This window comes from Phaenicophaeus curvirostris, chromosome 5 (genome assembly GCF_032191515.1).
Source record: "Phaenicophaeus curvirostris isolate KB17595 chromosome 5, BPBGC_Pcur_1.0, whole genome shotgun sequence".
Taxonomy (NCBI): domain Eukaryota; kingdom Metazoa; phylum Chordata; class Aves; order Cuculiformes; family Cuculidae; genus Phaenicophaeus; species Phaenicophaeus curvirostris.
In genome coordinates this window covers 65,479,215-65,498,352 of record NC_091396.1, presented here as the reverse complement: position 1 = coordinate 65,498,352, position 19,138 = coordinate 65,479,215, and the positions used below count along the sequence as shown (strand labels likewise).

Below are 19,138 nucleotides of genomic sequence, written 5' to 3'. Positions count from 1 at the left end.
AACACAGGGCTCCAGGTGGGGTCTCATCAGAGCAGAGTAGAGTGGTAGAACCACCTCCCTCACCCTGCTGGTCACAATTCTTTTGATTCAACCCAGGACATGTTTGACTTTCTGAGCTGCAAGAATTCATAGTTGGCTCATGTCCAGCATTTTCCCTCTACCAGCACCCCCGAGTCCTTCCCAGAAGGGCTACTCTCGATCACATGGCCCCCCAGCCTGGACTGAAGCCATGGATTACCCTGACCTAAGTGCACGACCTTGGACTTGGCCTTGTTGAACCTCATGAGGCTCACGCAGCCTCACTTCTCCAACTTGTGCAAGTCCCTCTGGATGCCATCCTGGTCTTCTGACGTGTCACTTGCAAACATGCTACAGGTGCACTCAATCTCACCATGTCGTTAATGAAGATAATAAACAGCACTGGTCCCAATATGGTCCTTAAGGTCCAGGCCCAGCGTTTGCTCAGACCCATTTCCATCACAGCAACCTGGGAGAACTGCATCCTATTAGATGGGAGAACTGGAGCCGAGTGTTTTCACCACAGGGAACACTCCCTCGCTTACTCAGCACGTGCACGCTCAGTGCCAGAAGAGACTGCCACAGAAGTTATTAATACCCAGCAATCCCCAACCAAAACCTTCCCAAACTCATTTGCATTCCAGTTATTTTTGTTTCAATTTCCAAATGAACTTTGCATTATTGCTGGTTGGGTTTTTTTTTATTATATATCTTCCTAAATGTATTATCACACTCATTATGCAAATCAGAAGGCTTAATTAAACCGCTAAAATTAAGCAAGAGAAACAGTACAGTTGATGCTGCTTCTATTCAAAGCAAACACCAAAACTCTGTTGCTGTCAGAGGGATCAGGGTTTGGACCTGAGGTTGAGTTCAAGCAGAACCTTTATTTTAATTTTCTTGTCTTTCCAACCCGAATGACAGGAACTTGAGCTGTTTTACACATTGTACGTGTAGGAAAACTGCACTGTTGTTGCTAATAAGGCAGCTACAAATTACAGCTCTGTTACAGCAAGTCTCCAAAGCACATTTCTAGCTCTCCAGTTTTATTTCTGAACCGTGAAATTCACCACTATTCACATTTTCAGAGACACAACTGGGAGGATAAGAAAGTTGAGTTGAAATCCTACTGTTACATAAAGGAACACAAACTAAACAACAGATGAGATAAAATGTAATCCTGATTTTAAAGACCCAGGATTTCACTTTCTGTGCCGGCCACTGCACTGCTCCCGTTCAGTGAGAGGATCATGGAATGGTTTGGGTTGGAAGGGAACTTCAAAGCCCATCCAGTTCCACGCCCCCTGCCACGGGCAGGGACACTTCCCACTGGATCAGGTTGCCCAAAGCCTCATCCAACCTAGATGTTCCCTGTGTCACTGGTGTGCTCGCAGGTCTAACAATACAAGGCAATGCAGGTCTGGATGACCACCAGATCAGCAGAGAGAGCAGCAGCACTAACGCTCTTTGTACTGAGATCAGACATTAGGAAGAAATTCTTCACACTGAGGACAATGAGGTCCCGGCCCAGGTTGCCCAGAGCAGCGGTGGCTGCCCCATCCCTGGAGGTGTTCAAGGCCAGGTTGGATGGGGCTTGGAGTCCCTGATCCAGTGGGAGGTGTCCCTGCCCACGGCAGGGGGTGGAACTGGATGGGCTTTGAAGTCCCTTCCAACCCAAACCATTCCATGATACTATAATTCTTAAATAATAAAATACTCCAACGCTAAAGCAGAGCCACGCAGCACAAAGGTAAAACAAGGTTCCATACTGAAACTCTAAAGCAGTCATGGAGCAGAAAGGTAAAAGAAGGTTCAGCACAGATCATGAGCCTTCTGATAAAATTAGAAGAGTCAGCAACATTATGCCAACATCCTGCTGCTTTTTAAATCTATATGACATTAATATTACATTTTCACTCATATTATATTCATATAACTTCAAATTACATTTGAAGTGTCCTTCATTTTAGTGTCTCAGCCACTGTTCCACATCCATTAGGGTTTGGGAAAGCAATATAGAAAAGAAAAAACACCCCCCTGGGTATTATTATGGGAAAAGAATACATTGCTTTAAGAGGAGATCAAAGGAATAAAGGAAAATAGAAAATATTCTTATTTCTTTATGTTTAAAGCATTATGGTTCAGAAACCATTGCATAATTATGAAATGTCACCTCCCTCTCTACTGCAGGAATATTCATTAACAACCACTTCTGAAATGTGCCCCCAAGGATTTAATACCAGACAAGCCATTCAAGCAATATATCCTTGCCATTTATTTTGTTTGTGGCGTTTTAGAAGAATTTGCCTTGTGTTTATCCACAGTAACTATTGCAAGGGAGAGTCCACCAATGCAACGTTTGAGGCAATGCGCACACACGATGTGAGGAAAGCAAAGTATCGGGTCAAAGGGAAAAGCCACAACATCAAAGCAAAGAAAACTCTTGCCTACATTCTGCTGCAAAGAAGTTGTGTGGCACCACACACCCAGGTGACCAAGAATACTAAAAGCTTCCTGGCTGGGATTAGCCATGGTATAGCCAGCAGGAGTAGGGAAAGGATTGTCCCCCTGGCCTAGATGCTGGTGAGGCTACATCTCAAATCCTGGGTTCACTTTTGGGTCCCTAACTCCAAGAAGGATATTGAGGGGCTGGAACACATCTGGAGAAGGGAACAGAGCTGAGGAATGGGGTGGGGAATAAGGGTTGTGAGGATCGGCTGAGGGACCTGGGGCTGTTTAGCCTCTAGAAAGGGAGGCTGAGGAGAGACCTTATCGCTCTCTGCAGCTCCCAGAAATGAGGTTGTGGTGAGGTGGGTGCTAGTCTCACCTCCCAAGCAACAAGTGATGGGACAAGAAGAAATGGATTCAAATTGTGCCAGCGGAGGTTTAGATTGGATATTAGGAAATACTATTTTTACTGAAGCAGAGGTGAAGCCCTGTCCGAGGCTCCCCAGGGCAGTGGTGGAGTCTCCATCCCTGGAGGTGTTCAAAAAACATATAGATGTGGCAGTCTGGGACATGGTTCAGTCGGCATGGTGGAGTTGGCCTGTTGGTTGGACTGGATGAACTTAGAGTTCTTTTTCAACCTTGATGATTCTCTGAGATTTCTTCTATCAGGTGAAAAATGGGGCCAGCCTGACCTTTCACTATATCTCATTACACACTGATGTTAGGTACATCCCCTTTATTGGTTGCTTTCTTCCAGCCATTTTCATTTATTTCCTTTCCCTGTCCCTTGCACACCCTTCCACGCCTACAGAAGCAATTTCCTTTCAACTTGTAACAAGTTCTCCAGACAGTACAGACCTGGGGAAAAATTGCCATAAATATTCTGTGAAGGCAAAACCAGAAATATCCAAAATTGAATATGTAGGCAGGTACCGAGACACACTTAACAAAAAGAGACAAAGGAGAAACCAGCTTCTGGGCTGAATGCTAGTCAGCTTTGAAGGGAAACATGCACAACAACATTTATTTTCTAAAGCAGTACAGGAGTAAGGAGAAAACTAGGGGGTTTCAAATTGAGCCAGTCACTCTGATGCAGGAAATGACAGAATCATTGAGCATTAAGGGTGGAGAAGACCTCTAAGATCATCCAATCATCAGCCCACCACCACTACGCCTATGAATCTGAAGTAGCACATCTATATGGTTTAGAACTCCTCCAGGGATGGAGACTCCACTACTGCCCTGGGCAGCCTCTGCCAGGGCTTCACCACTCTGTCAGTAACGAGAATTTTCCCTAATATTGAAACTAAGCCTCCTGTGGTGCAACGTGAGGTCATTTCCTCTCATCCCATCACTTGTTACTTAGGAGAAGAGACCAACACCCATCTCTCAATGTCCTCCTTTCCAGGAGCTGCAAAGAGTGATGAGGTCTCCTCTCAGCCTCCTCTTCTACAGGCTAAACAGCCCCAGGTCCCTCAGCCACCTCTCATAAGGCTTTTTTTCCAGCCCCTTCCCCAGCTCCATTCGCTTCCAGCCTCCAGCAGCTCACTGTGATTAGAAAGAGAGCAGAGTATGCCAGCTCAGGAGGTGCAACAGTGACCACTTCAATATTCCAAATCCCTTTGAATAAGAAAGAAGTCCTTAAAGGAGACAAGGCTCTTAGCCCATCTTCACATCTAAAGGGTTATCACGCCTTTTTTCCCATGACCAACTGGAGCATATTCACCATTCCAGAAGCAGATATCAACAGACACAGACCATATGCCACAGCTCATAAGTTTTTAATGCTGGCACAGCAGGAGGAACAATAAGCACCAGCATAATGGGTTGTAAGGGGAAGAAAACCCCAAATCTATCTTTTCCTAGAAACAGCGTTGCGGTTCCCTTCACTCAGTAGATGCTCTGCTGATAAGCCGGGTAGTGTCAGAATGAGGTCAGCCCGTGACAGTCGTGTTGGGAAGTGGCAGAGTGATTTAATTAGCTCGGTGCCTTCTTATGTTAGCGCTATCAATCAAGGAGGCTTCCTGAACTCCAGAAAACTCTTAAAGTCACAGAGGTACAGGTGATATCAAACATCGGGGCTAACCATCGGGAGGCACTTCTTAAAAGGCTTGTAGTGATGGGATGAGAGGCAATGGTTATAAACTGGAGAGGGACAGATTTAGACTAGATATAAGGAGGAATTTCTTCACAATGAGGGTGGGGAGGCCCTGGAACAGATTTCCCAGGGAAGTCATGGCTGCCCCATCCCTGGAGATGTTCAAGACCAGTTTGGATGGGGCCTTGGGCACCCTGATCCAGTTTGAGTTGTCCCTGACTGTGGCATACTGTGGCAACTGGATGATCTTCAAGGTCCCTTCAAACCCCAAATATTCTATGATTCTAAAAATCAGTCCAAGCAAAGAGGAACAAAAGCTGACTTCATCCTTCTCTTGCTGGTCTGGTGGGTAGGGGTTGAGGGAAGAGAGTACATGATGGGTGCTACCATGTGTATAAAATCAACCTGGGTAGGAAACACCCAATATGTATCTACGGGAATATATGAACTGCTATTTATAGCACATGGTAGCCTTCTGAACTATGACCTTTCCTCCCTGCTGTCACTGATCTACTGAGGCTATTGAAGGTGACACAGAGCCATGAGACCATCTAAAACATGAAATTAAAAGATATATTAAAGAGAAGATATCGAAGAGGTTTAACCATAAGTAATCATTTCAGACATATGCCCAAGAAGAGTACTGCTTGCTCAGTAGTACTTTCCGTGATATGGTTTACAACTGGACAAGAACTACACTGGCTAAGGCTGCCCACAGAAGTGACCTTTAAGATCATCAAGACCAACCATTGATCCAGCCCTGCTAAGTCCACCACAAGACCATGTTCCCATGTGCGACATCTGCTCTTCCATTAAACCCCTCCAGGGATGGTGACTCCGCCACCTCCCTGGGCAGCCTCTTCCAATGCTTGACAAACCTTTCAGTAAAGAAATTCCTCCTAAAACCTAAATCTCCCCTGGCATATCTTGAGGCCATTTTCCCTTGTCCTGTCACTGGCTACCAAGGAGAAGAGACCAACCCCCACGTGGCTACAACCGCCTTTGACTCAGATGGGACCTGAAATGAAGAATGTAATCAATAACCTGAATGTTTATTTAATGAAAGAAAAATTGTATAACAATTCCCATTCCCCATTCTTCCCCACAGAAATAAAGCTGGTCCAATAATGAATATATTAGTGGTCTGAACCTCACCTCCAATTGGAAAAGGATGCCACAAATCCCACATCATCGTCAATAAACAACTCTAAACTCAGCATTGATGAGAATTATTGTCACAGGGCACTGCATTCATCATGGCAACAGCACTGAGATCCCTGGTCACTTTGTTTGCAATTAGCAGAAATAAGAGCTGATATGAGTACAGGAAAATCTAGTTCTGAGAGTCACAAACACATTTGCAATTACTTTAAACACTCTCTTCCTAAAAAAGAAGATTATTTCCTCCTTATTATACAATCATAGAATCCCTAGGTTGTAAAAGACCTTTGAGATCATCCAGTCCAACCATCCCTGTCCACTACTAAACCTGGGAGAAGATCCCAGCACCCACCTCACCACAACCTCATTTCCATGAGCTGCAGAGAGTGATAAGGTCTCCCCTCAGCCTCCTCTTCTCCAGATTAAACAGCCCCAGCACACTCAACCACTCCTAGAACCCCTGGACTACAGCCCTTTCCCCAGCTCCATTCCCTTCTCTGGATGCGCTCCAGCCTCTCAATACCTTTCTTAAAGTGAGGGGCCCAAAACTGAACCCAGGATTTAAGGTGTGGCCTCACCAGCCCCAGATTTAGGATCACAGTCCCTTCCCTGCGCTGAGTCCTGATACTGTTCGGAGTTTAAGTCTCTCACCATTGTTTCCCAAGATCCTCTTGATCAAATCTCTGGGTGTGTAAGTGAAACTTTCCACCAGCAAATAACCGTGGTCAGAGATAATTACATCTGGGAGGAACTGCAGCGCTGGGGCTCTCCATGCTCGGCAGCAGCCCCAAAGCAGATGGTTTCCACTCTAACCACTGCTGTATCAGCCTTCAGTTAATTAAGGCAGCACAAATGTAGAGCATCGTTTGCAAAAAGCTCTTTAAATGGGAGTTTTCTATGAAAATCAGAGAAGGAAACCGTTCCTAAAAGCACAAGAACTTGGTTTCTAATTGGCTCTAACCAACTTCCAACCCAAACCATTCTGTGGTTCAACATCTCTATACTTATTAATCCTCAGCATTTATTTGTCCCTAAACATTTAACCTTCTTTGTTTAGTAGTAGGTAGCAAAGTTGGTCAGCAAAGCTGCTGTCTTCCTAGATGAAAGAAGGATCCAAATAAGCCAGAGAAGATCCAACATTGCAGTCTTTTCCCTGCTCATCCTCCTAGAACAGCCACCAGGTTCCTCCTGGTGGGAGAGCTCAGCTTTGAAAGGCTTCAGTACAAGCCCAACCACCATACCTATTTCTGCGTGGACAGCCTGGAGAAGAGAAGGATCTGGGGAGACCTTAGAGCAGCTTCCAGTGCTGAAAGGGGCTCTGGGAAATCTGGGGAGGGGCTTCTTAGGAAGGCCTGTTATGACAGGACAAGAAGGAAAGGTTTTAAACTAAGGAAAGGCAGACTTAGACTGGATATAAGGAAGAATTTTTTTTTTACCATCAGGGTGGTGAGACCCTGGGCCAGGTTGCCCAAGGAGGTCATGGAGGCTTCACCCCTGGAGACACTCAAGGTCAGGTTGGATGGAGCTCTGAGCAACCTGATCAAGTTAAAAACATCCCTGCTCCTGCAGCAGAATTGTACTGGATGACCAGTAAATGTCCCTTCCAACCCAAACCATTCTATGATTCCAACTCTGTCTCTCTCTGCTTCAGCTGAGCCATCAGACAGACCTCACTGCAATACCATCTCTGTCATCTTTTCGCAAAAACAAAGGGCTGCCAACACAACTGCCACAGCTGGGTCGTGCACATGTGGCCCTGCAAAGGCAAAGAATTAAGAATAATTTCCCCTATGCTCTTGCAAGTATTTATCTCCTGACTTACCCCTTGCTCTTTCTTTCACCCATCAAAAGGTCATCTAATTCAATTCGAGGAGACAGACTGCTCTTCTGCACACTGTAGGACAGCTAATGTGCACACACTCTGATAAAACTACAAGTTCTCAGTCAGGGAGTGCAGGGATAGGAAAAGGGGGAACAGTTTTAAGCTCTAAGAGGGGAGATTGAGATGGGATCTTAGGAAGAAACGTTTTCTTGTGAGGGTGGGGAAGCCCTGGCCCAGGTTGCCCAGACCAGTGGTTGCTGCCCCATCCCTGGAGGTGTCCAAGAGGTGTTGGATGGGGCTTGGAGTAACCTGATCCAGTGGGAGTTGTCCTCGCCCATGGCAGGGGGTGGAATTGGATGGGCTTTGAGGTCCCTTCCAACCCAAATCATTTGATGATTCTACAGATTTTGGCTGTCAAGTTACTCTTCCAAACGAAACAGGAGGACAACATGGGTAACTCCATTTCAGCTGCACACGGGGCATAGTCATGGAAACAGTTTCTCTCTTGATCCTGGAAAAAAAAATGAATCACCTGGAGTGTCAGCACTGAGAATCCATCCCTCTGGAACAGGATTTCCAGATAGGATTTCTGAGAACAAATTTCTTTGGAGAGGTTTGTTTAGTTTTTAAACTGGGTCTTTGCTGCAAGCAAAGTCATTGAGTCTCACTGCCTTAGAATTCTTGTTTCTTCTTGACACCCTTAAACTGGTAATTAAGGCTTTGCACTCATGTTTTCCTAGGACTCTTCTCCCAAGGGCCAGGCAATAAGATGAGAGGAAATGACCTCCAGGTAGACCACGGCAGGTTCAGATTGGACATCAGGAAATATGTCATCACAGAAAGGGTTTTCAGGCCCTGGCAGAGACTGCCCAGGGAGGTATTGGAGTCCCCATCCCTGGAGTGGTTTAACAGAAGGCAGATGAGTCTGGTTTCGGGTGATCAGGCCCAGTCAACATGGGTTCACAAAAGGCAGGTCTTGCCAGACTAACCTGATCGCCTTCTATGACAAAGTGACCCGGCTACTGGATGAGGGAAAGGCTGTGGATGTGGTCTTCCTGGACTTCAGCAAAGCCTTTGACACAGTTTCTCACAGCATTCTGCTTGGGAAACTGTCACCTCTGGGCAGGACAGGCGCACACTCTCCTGGGTGGAAAACTGGTTGGCTGGAGGGCCCAGAGAGTGGTGGGAAATGGTGTGAAATCCAGCTGGAGGCCAGTGACAAGTGGGGTTCCCCAGGGCTCAGTGCTGGGTCCAGCCCTGTTCAATGTCTTCATCAATGATCTGGATGAAGGCATCGAGTGCACCCTTAGCAAGTTTGCGGACGACACTAAGCTGGGTGGAAGTGTCGATCTGCTGGAGGGTAGGGAGGCTCTGCAAAGGGATCTGAACAGGCTGGACCACTGGGCAGAGTCCAGTGGCATGAGGTTTAACAAGGCCAAATGCCGGGTCCTGCACTTGGGGCACAACAACCCTGAGCAGCTACAGACTAGGAGAAGTCTGTCTAGAAAGCTGCCTGGAGGAGAGGGACCTGGGGGTGTTGGTTGACAGCCGACTGAATATGAGCCAGCAGTGTGCCCAGGTGGCCAAGAAGGCCAATGGCATCTTGGCTTGTATCAGAAACGGCGTGACCAGCAGGTCCAGGGAGGTTATCCTCCCTCTGTACTCGGCACTGGTGAGACCGCTCCTCGAATCCTGTGTTCAGTTGTGGGCCCCTCACCACAAGAAGGATGTTGAGGCTCTGGAGAGAGTCCAGAGAAGAGCAACAAAGCTGGTGAAAGGGCTGGAGAACAGGCCTTATGAGGAACGGCTGAGAGAGCTGGGGTTGTTTAGCCTGGAGAAGAGGAGGCTGAGGGGTGACCTCATTACTCTCTACAACTACCTGAAAGGACGTTGTAGAGAGGAGGGTGCTGGCCTCTTCTCCCAAGTGACAGGGGACAGGACAAGAGGGAATGGCCTCAAGCTCCGACAGGGGAGGTTTAGGCTAGACGTTAGGAAAAAATTTTTCACAGAAAGGGTCATTGGGCACTGGAACAGGCTGCCCAGGGAGGTGGTTGAGTCACCTTCCCTGGAGGTGTTTAAGGCACGGGTGGACGAGGTGCTGAGGGATATGGTTTAGTGTTTGGTAGGAACGGTTGGACTCGGTGATCCGGTGGGTCTCTTCCAACCTGGTTATTCTGTGATTCTGTGGTTTAGTAGTGGACTGGTATGGTTGTGCTTGATGATCTCAGAGGACTTTTCCAAGAAACAATTCTCTGAAAGCTCCTATTCCATAATTGTGTCCTCTGCCATTGGATATTCTACATTTCCAGCCTCTTATTCCAGCACACTCAGAGAACACCACTCTCATGATTCCTTGGTTAGTTCTCAACATGCCAGGTTGAAACATGCTGTGCACCCAACAAATACGGCATCTTTCCAAGATCGCATGGATTTGGGAGGGAATTCTTCAAGACACGCATAGAGGGAAACCTTCCCACACTCCATCTTCCTCCCTGAACCACTCTTCGTGCAGTTTGCAACCCACAGATTGCAGGCAGTGGGTTCAAGGAGTCTTCTAAAATAAGACATGATCTACAAGCAACAGGCTTAATTGAAGCAACACTTTGTTGCTCCTGGCACCACAAAACAGATGATGATGCCAGACCTGTTTCAAGAGTATTATAGTCTAGCAGTAAACACGTCTCACTTATTTAGCTGTTCTGAGCATACAGTAGTATGTTGACTTTTCCCCACCTAAAATGACACAGACACATGAAAATCAAACACATTAAAAATCACCACTTCAAAATCCTGAATTCTTAACCAGTATGAAAAAACACCTTTCAGAAATGTATTTTTAACCAAGAAACCTCCAGCCGGACACTTCATGACAAACAGCACCATGGGCAAGGAAACCATAAAATCATGTAGTGATTTGGTTTGGAAGGGACTTTAAAGCCCATCCAGTTCCACCCCCTGCAGGGACACCTCCCACTGGATCAGGGGCTCCAAGCCCCTTGAACACCTCCAGGGATGGGGCAGCCACCACTTCTCTGGGCAACCTGGGCTAGGGCCTCCCCACCCTCACAGCAAAACATTTCTTCCTAAGATCTCATCTCAATCTCCCCTCTTTCAGCTTCAAACCATTCCCCTCATCCTACCTCTGCACCCCTTGACCAAGAGCCCCTCCCCAGCTTTCCTGGAGACCCTTTCAGTACTGGAAACTGCTCTAAGGTCTCCCTGCAGCCTTCTCTTCTCTGGGCTAAACAAGCTGGTGGAGAATTAGCCAGGCTCCATCTCCCATCCCCTTACAGCCAAGCACAGAGAGAATGAAGCAAAGTTCATTGAGATTCACTCTGAGATGTAGAGACACCTGGACCTTTGAATTTCATTGTGCCAGTATTACGCTGCACCTTGCCCACAGTCGTGCCCAAGGTCTACATCCTGGCACATCTATAATAGAGCATTTTCTGATGAAGCAATGGAGTGCAACCAAGGAAAACAAGGTTAAGGCTGGCAACCAATAAGAAGATCAAAATGTGTTTTCCCAGTCTTGTGCTTTAACACAATGTTAGGACATAGTGAGCTAAAAATCTGCTCTGCAGACCTGTACGCATCTTCAGCATCAACAATCATGTCAGCTGAGTTCAGGTGGAATAGCTCTGAGCTCCAGCATCTCTGGAGCTAAGCCCAGTCCATCCTGGTTTGTCATCGTGAAGCATAGCCTGGCAGAACAAACACTTGGAAGAACAATATTCAGGGATGCATGCTGAGACATTTCACCAAGAGGGCCAGAGATGTGCTCCACCACCTGCAGATGGGCCATGGGCCTCTCATTAGGGGAAGGATGGAAATAGTTAAATGGTGCAGAGCTTAAACTCAACAATCGGTACTTGTGTGGGTGGTGCTGGGTGCCTGAACCACCAGCTGTGAGATAAAAGACAGTCCAAAAGGGAAGAAATCGTAGAATTATTTAGGCTGGAAAAGATGTTGAAGGTCATTGAGTCCAACTGTTAACCTGTAACTGCCAAGTTCAGCCATGTCCCTAAGCGCCACATCTACACATCTTGTAAATCCCACCAAGGATGGGGACTCCACCACTGCCCAGGGCAGCCTCTGCCAGTGCTGAGCCCAATCCCAGCGCTGCCCCCAAAGAGCCCAAGGACTATTCCCAGAGCTCCTCCTCCTCTTGGACTCTTGGCCCCACAGGGCTTGCAGATGCAGAAAAGTGGGTCAGCCTTCTCTCAAAGCGCTGCCAGAATCACACTTCAAACACACACAGAGTCCCCTGCGTCCTCTGAAAGCCTGGTGCAATGCTGAACTTCTCATCCGCTTAGGCAAAAGCAACCAAATTCCAGTTCATAAGGACATCCCAATATAGAAGGAAGAGCTGTAGGTGCTACAAAACCCACACAATCACCAGCAACAGGGATCCTGCTGTCCTGAAAGGAGCCTTTCTTGCCTGGCTCAGCAATGAAGGTTTCCCTCAATGCTGCACAGCCCTCAGCAAAGGTTTTATTTGAGTTTGCTGACTAAAAGAATCACGGTTTAATATTAAAAAGGGATTTTAAAATACATACCCTTACATGAATGCAAATGAAAAGGATGCTGCTTTATAGTGTTAAGCAAGAATAAACAGCTTTTTAAACAGCAATTTGCATTGCTTGTGAGCTAGCACCAATCTGTCCCAGCGACTATTGAACAAACAAACCTCCTTTCAGGGAGAAAAATGATTCCTTGAATTAAAATAGGGTTTCCTGTGCTTCTGTCTCACACCTAGTTTTCACGTTTTTGTTTTGAAACACTGGGTGTAGGAGTTGTTGCTGAATGACTGGGAGATGTTCCATTATATAAAGCTAGGAACCTATTACACCAGATTTTATATATTCCAGGCACTACCAAAGCTTGTGTAATTCTGAGTAGCTTCAGGTAAAGAGTAACACAGTTAAAACCAAACAAACAAAATAAACCAACTCAGACAGCAGATGGACCAAGAAAATGACTCATTGATCTATTAGCTTTGAGATCATTGAGCCCAACCATCCCTGCCCACTACTAAACCAGATCCTGAGCACCTCATCTGCCCAGCTTTTAAAAACCTCCAGGGATGGGATTGCACCACCTCCCTGAGCAGCCTCTGCAAGAGCCTGAGAACCTTTCTGGTGAAGAAATATTTCCTAATATCCAATCTGAACCTGCCCTGATGCAACTTGAGGCCATTTCCTCTCGTCCTGTCACTTGATATTTGGTAGAAGAGACCAGCACCCCCCTCACCACAACCTCCTTTCCAGGAGCTGCAGAGAGGGATGAGGTCTCCCCTCAGCCTCAGCCCCAGCTCCACTCAGCCAGCCCTCATAACCCTTGTTCTCCAGACCCTTCCCCAGCTCTGTTCCCTTCTCTGGATGCGCTCCAGCCCCTCAGTGTCCTTCTTGGCATGAGGGCCCAAAACTGGGCTCACAGGAAAACAGTTTTTCCCAAGATCTCATCTAATCTCTGCTCTTTCAGCTTAAAACTCTTCATCCTATCCTTGCTCTCCCTGACAAAGTGAAGCAAGAGAGCATCTTCCTTCCCTTCACAGGCTGTGCTGTACAGAAGAACCTGCAGAAGAGCACTTACAATGGAGAGGACAAAGGTCCTCAAATGCTGTTTGATGCTTGCATGATTTTCTGCACCAGCTGCCCACACACGACTGATAGTTGTACATGACTGTCAAAACCCACCACTCAGCCTGCTTGGAAGAGCTACCAGGAATTAAGGAGATGTTTAAAACAGCCCAGTTTGCAGTGGCTCATCCTCTAGGGAGAGGCTCTGTGTGGGCCAAGTTCACAGAATCACAGAATAATTTGGGTTGGAAGCAACCTTAAAGCCCATCCAGTCCCAACACCCCCGCCATGGACAGGGACAACCACTCAATCAGGTTGCTCAAAACCCCATCCAAGTTGTCACTGATGGTCTCCTGGCACTGGGGAATTTACATCATCTCCCTATCAGTCAAACCTTGCCTTCTCATATTTGTGATTCATTGATGCCTACTAGGAGATGAGCTCACACTGCAGTTTTCCTCCTAGAAGAAGTACTGTTAGGATACTCCTTTGTGTCCAACCATTCGAAATTAAATTAGTACCAGGAGACCTAGCAGCTGAATAGTCTTTGAGGCTCCTCCATCAAGTGTGCTTCAAACTGGCCCAACCCTTTTCATCGTAAATGAGACTTGGATTGACAATAAGACTAGCCAAAACAGAAACCACTTCCCAATGGATCCCATTTGCTTGGGAAGTCAAGCTAATAGCTCAGTATTGATGTGTCGTTGAACACACAACTTGCCTTCGGAGTTAAGTTTGCAATCAGCATTTCTGCGAGTTATTTGAATCGGCATCAATGAATGATCAACAAATCAATACAAATTAATGATGGAAATTAGTGAACTCCCACCTTGGTACTCAGGCAACATTAGGTTGTGTATGATTGTTGATATGATGCACCAGTCTCTTCTCAGTGGCTGATGACTTCTCCAGTTTTATTAACACAGCGCAATTAGCCATTAAGTTTCATTACAGAGTCGCTCGCAGAATCGCATAAGTCTGTTAAAGCATTCAGAGTGGGAAATAGAGCTCATTTCTCCTAGCCAAAACTAATCAGTGGTGCTAAGCACGATCCTTACCATCAACACCACGCAAGCCTCAAGTTCAGCAGCACCATATGCTCCAGCAATGCCACATCTGATCCCTGGTAGAGTCACCAGCAGTGACCTCCCAGGGTTGGGGCCAGCAGAGGGACTCCCAGCCATTGAGACACTGTTTGGGCATTTCTGCAGATGAACGCGAGAAAAATGTTATCAAGCAGAAGAGCTCTGCTTTAGTCATCACATTCTCAGTGTAATGATAAAGATCAGCATTGAGGCTCAGGCTTTAAAAACAAAACCAGAGAGATAAGGGAGAAAAGATGAGTATAAGATGGAATGACAGAATCATGGAATGGTAGAACAGTTTGGATTGGAAGGGACCTCAAAGCCCATCCAGTTCCACTCCCTTGCCATGGGCAGGGACACCTCCCACTGGATCCGGTTGCTCCAAGCCCCATCCAGCCTGGCCTTGAACACCTCCAGGGATGGGGCAGCCACCACTGCTCTGGGCAACCTGGGCCAGGGCCTCCCTACCCTCACATGAACACGTTTCTTCCTAAGATCTCATCTCAATCTCCCCTCTTTCAGCTGAAAACCGCTCCTCCTCATCCTGTCACTCCAGACAATGGTAAAAAGCTCCTCCCCAGCTTTCCTGGAGCCCCTTTCAGCACTGGAAGATGCTCTAAGGTCTCCCCGGATCCTTCTGTTCTCCAGGCTGAACAACCCCAACTCTCTTAGCCTGTCCTTATATGGGAGGTGCTCCAGCCCTTGGATCATCTCTGTGGCCTTTGCTGGACTTGCCCCAACAGATCCATTTCCTTCCTGTGCTGAGGACTGGACACAGGATTCCAGGTGGGGTCTCCTGAGAGTGGAGCAGAGGGGCATAATCCTCCCCTTCACCCTGCTGGTCACAGTTCTTATATTCCTTGCAGCATCTCTATTGTCAATAATACCCTCTAGCACAGAGAATTTGTGATTTTCCTGTATGTAACTGAAACACAATCTGTCTCTCTATTTCTTCAACCTTATATTCTACTGTGAAATTGTAGCTATGACCTCAGCAGTGCAAAGGTAAAATGCCCAGAGCGTATCCCTGTCAGACACGCTGACCTGCTCAGCTAACCCGTATCGCACGGCTGTGACTCTGGCTCACTCTGTACTCTGCCCACTAAAGCTTCTGACCTGGTGGTGAAGCAGGAGTTGACGCCACTGAAGCCTTTGGCCCAAGAATGACTTAGATTCCTTGCAAAAGGCATTTGGGAAGAAAAAGGTCTTATAGCAATCACTAGAAAGAGTTTTTAACTATAGAAACATTAAAATTGGAAAAGCACTCTAAGCTCATCCAGGCCAACCATCAGCCCATCCCCACCGTGCCTACTAAACCATGTCCCAAAGTGCCACAGCTACATGTTTTTTGACCCCCCCTGAGGGATGGAGACTCCATCACTGCCCTGGGCAGCCTCTGCCAGGGCTTCACCACTCTTTTGATAAACAAACTTTCCCTAATATCCAATCTAAATCTCCTTCGGTGTAACTTGAGGCATTAACCTTGTTGCTTAATAAAACACCGTGGCGAAGTCAATCACTTCCCCATCGTAAAGTCTCAAAGTTTGGCTTCACCCATTCCCACACTTAAAGAAAAAGTACGAAAATATTGAAAGCTCCTCTGTCAGCTGAGCTCTGCTCAGCAGCACACAGCAAAATCATATTGTTTATGAGCAGAGGGAAGACAACATCAGCCAGCACCATAGAATTAATTTGCAGATCCTGCGAGCAGCCTGCACTCCCCATTATCCTTTCAATTCAAATGAAAAAACACTTTTTAGCTCCTATCCTGACATTGTTTACTCATGTAAAAGAGGTGCTGAGGGATCTGGTTCAGTAGTGGACATGTACATTTGGACTCAATGATCTCAAAGCTCTTTTCCATCAAGTGATTCTATGAATCTATGACTTCAATGTGCAAGCGTTCGAAGAGTTTTATACAAGAAACTACAGCAGATGAATTCTTGAGGGCAAAATTTGGGGACCATATCCTCAGCTGGAGCAATTCAGCAGCATCTAAGCACTAGGTACTTTGATTTCCAGCAGCCGACAATCCAGCCCTGACAGTCTTTCTGTGATCTCGGAAAACAAAACGCTTAAGAAATGAGAATGGAAAAAAAGCATAGGCTGATTTTTTCAAAACTATTAGATTATTGGCTCTTAAAATGCATTCCTAATTAGTGCATTGTAAGCTGTCCTTAATACATTTCTCAGCGCAGAAAACTCTGTCAGATTATATGGACTCCAGGAATTTCAAATTAATTGAAAGCACTAAAGATAGCACTCAGTAATGAAAATACCCACATATGGCTTAAAATGTTTGTAATAAAAAGAATGACTGGAGAAATTCGTCTTCCAACCTCAAAAAATAAAAATATGGCTAATATCCTCATTACGTATGTCTTGGTAAGTCACAGTTTTATATCTTAATTTACAGCTGATTTCCTAAGTGTCTTTTTAATATGAAGAACAAGATCCAACAGGCTTAACATCATGCCACACATGCACACAAGCACCCAGTCTACAGAGGAGGACGGAGGCACCAAGAAGGGTTTAAGCAATTGCTCAAAGAGCAGCGAAGGCTTTGATCAATGATATTAAACTGCAATGAAGAATAATACATCAAAGGCAGCATTAATTCCCCTCTGAGTGAGCTGCTAGGATGGTGGCACATTAGGGGACAGCCTAGGTCCCCCACACCTAAGCTGCAGCACCAGGGCTGCCCTAGTGGGGCCATCTGTGGGCTGCTGCACCCCTGGGCTAGGCTGCTCCTTGCATGGAAGAAGCAGCACCACAAGAAGGTTTTTTCTGTGTTTTCTTTCCCTCTGGAGCAGCACCAAGCGACTCCAGACGAGGTCACAGAGATGATCAGAGGGCTGCAGCACAGATCTGGCAGGCCAAGAGAGTTGGGGTTGCTCAGCCTGGAGAAGAGAAGACTCCAGGGACACCTTAGAGCAGCTTCCACTGCTGAAAGAGGCTCCAGGAAAGCTGGAGAGGGGCTCTTGGATCAAGAAGTGCAGGGATAGGACAAGGGGAATGGTTTTGAGCTGAAAGAGGGGAGACTGAGATGAGATTTTAGGAAGAAATATTTTCCTATGAGGGTGGAGAGGCCCTGGCCCAGGTTGCCCAGAGCAGGGGTGGCTGCCCCATCCCTGGAGGTGTTCAAGGCCAGGCTGGATGGGGCTTGGAGCCCCTGATCCAGTGGGAGGTGTCCCTGCCCGTGGCGGAGGGTGGAACTGGATGGGCTTTAGGGTCCCTTCCATTCATTTACAATTGGACTCAATCATCTCAAAGGTCTTATTGAACCGAACAATTCTATGATGATTCTAATTCCATGACTCTGTAAAACCAATTCGGCTGTTGGAGATCTAAGTAGAGAAGATGAAGGTTGATGAAGAGTCTGAGACCGAAAAGGAAAAAAGCAAAGCAAAGCCTTTTTGGTTTGATTTAAATTAAATATGCACTGAAAAAATCAGCTCTATCAAAATTTGATTTAGCAAAATTTTCCACCAACATTAGCAGCAAAACTCATTGAATGGTTTGAGTTGGAATTTAAAGCTCATCCAGTTCCAGCCCTTCCCATGGGCAGGGACACCTCCTGCCTGACCAGGCTATCAATCAACATTGTTCTTTTCTTAAGGGAAAAGTCACCCAGACCATTTTATTTGCATGCAGAGAGCAGGGGATGAAGGAAGAGTTGAGAATTACTGCAAGGGTCAGCTAGGATAACATAAGCTATTTTCAATTACCTACTAATAAGGACTCACTCTTTTGTGATTTACAAGAGGAATAAATGCCTATAGAGTAAAACTGGCATAAAGAGAAAGAAAATATAGCCTCGTATATTTAACATAACAGTCAGCATAAATTCACCTGCACAAGAGCATCTTCATCAGATTTCAGTAAGGTCTGAGCTTGTGGCAAAAGGATTAGGATACTCAGCTGTCTCCACCACCTGTGACCCCTCTTTGGGCCCTCATGGGTTGATTTAAATTATAAATTGCAGAGCAAACTAACACTCTTTGCTGATATTCAGCTGAGACTCGAAAGATGAGATCCTTGCTCCTGGCTTTTGGGCCCCTCAGAACAAAAAGGGCATCATGTTGCTGGAGCGCAACCAGAGGACAACCAAGTTGGTGAAGGTTCTGGATCATAAGTCTTATGAGAAGCAGCTGAGGAACCTGGGACTGTTTAGCCTGGAGAAAAGGAGGCTGAGGGGAGACCTCATCGCTCTCTGCAGCTCCTGGAGAGGAGGTTGTGGTGAGGTGGGTGCTGGTCACTTCTCCCAAGTGTCAGGTGATAGGACGGTTGGACTGGATGATCTTAGAGGTCTTTTCCAACCTTAATGAGTCTATGATTCTATAAAGCATGTTCCAGGGTCCTGAGTGGGACATGTCACCTGAGACATGCAACAATCCTGCAAAACTCCCTGCCTCACCCCGTCCCACTGAGCCTTTGGAGGATGCAGGTACCTCCATTTCCACTCTCACCACCCCACGGCAGCACAGGGGTCCTTCCAAGAGGTGGCTGCAAAGTTCTTCAGCAACTAGAAGGTAACAGTGACTTCATACTGAAGCCACCAAAAGCAAAGCAAGAAGATGGATGATACCACAGCAATATCTTGCTCTGCATTGCTGCCTGGCATCAGCGGGGAGCTGCTCTCTTGCCATGTGTTGAGAGAGGGGAAGAGGAGGGAGGGTGCAACCACATCTAAAAACCTGCCCAAACCAAAATGGAAGAGAGCCTTCCTTCCTGTTTGTGACTTCTGCTTCAGAGCTTTTATTGAACTTCTGTACAAGAATATGGAACATTTCCCCAAGCTAACAAGACCATTAAGCAGGTGGAAAGAAGGAGAAGGTGACAGAAGAGGCAGTGACTTTTAAGCTGTATCAAGCATCTGTGCAGCTACAACCACAGTTCATCTGAAATCAATTCCAAATCAATT

General features: G+C 46.5%; 1 protein-coding gene across 1 annotated transcript in view; it reads right to left on the bottom strand.

Annotated features, from left to right (window-relative positions):
- Positions 1–19,138, bottom strand: part of MDGA2 (MAM domain containing glycosylphosphatidylinositol anchor 2) — a 359,263-nt gene that overhangs the window by 227,925 nt on the left and 112,200 nt on the right. The gene's annotated exons all lie outside the window — the stretch shown is intronic.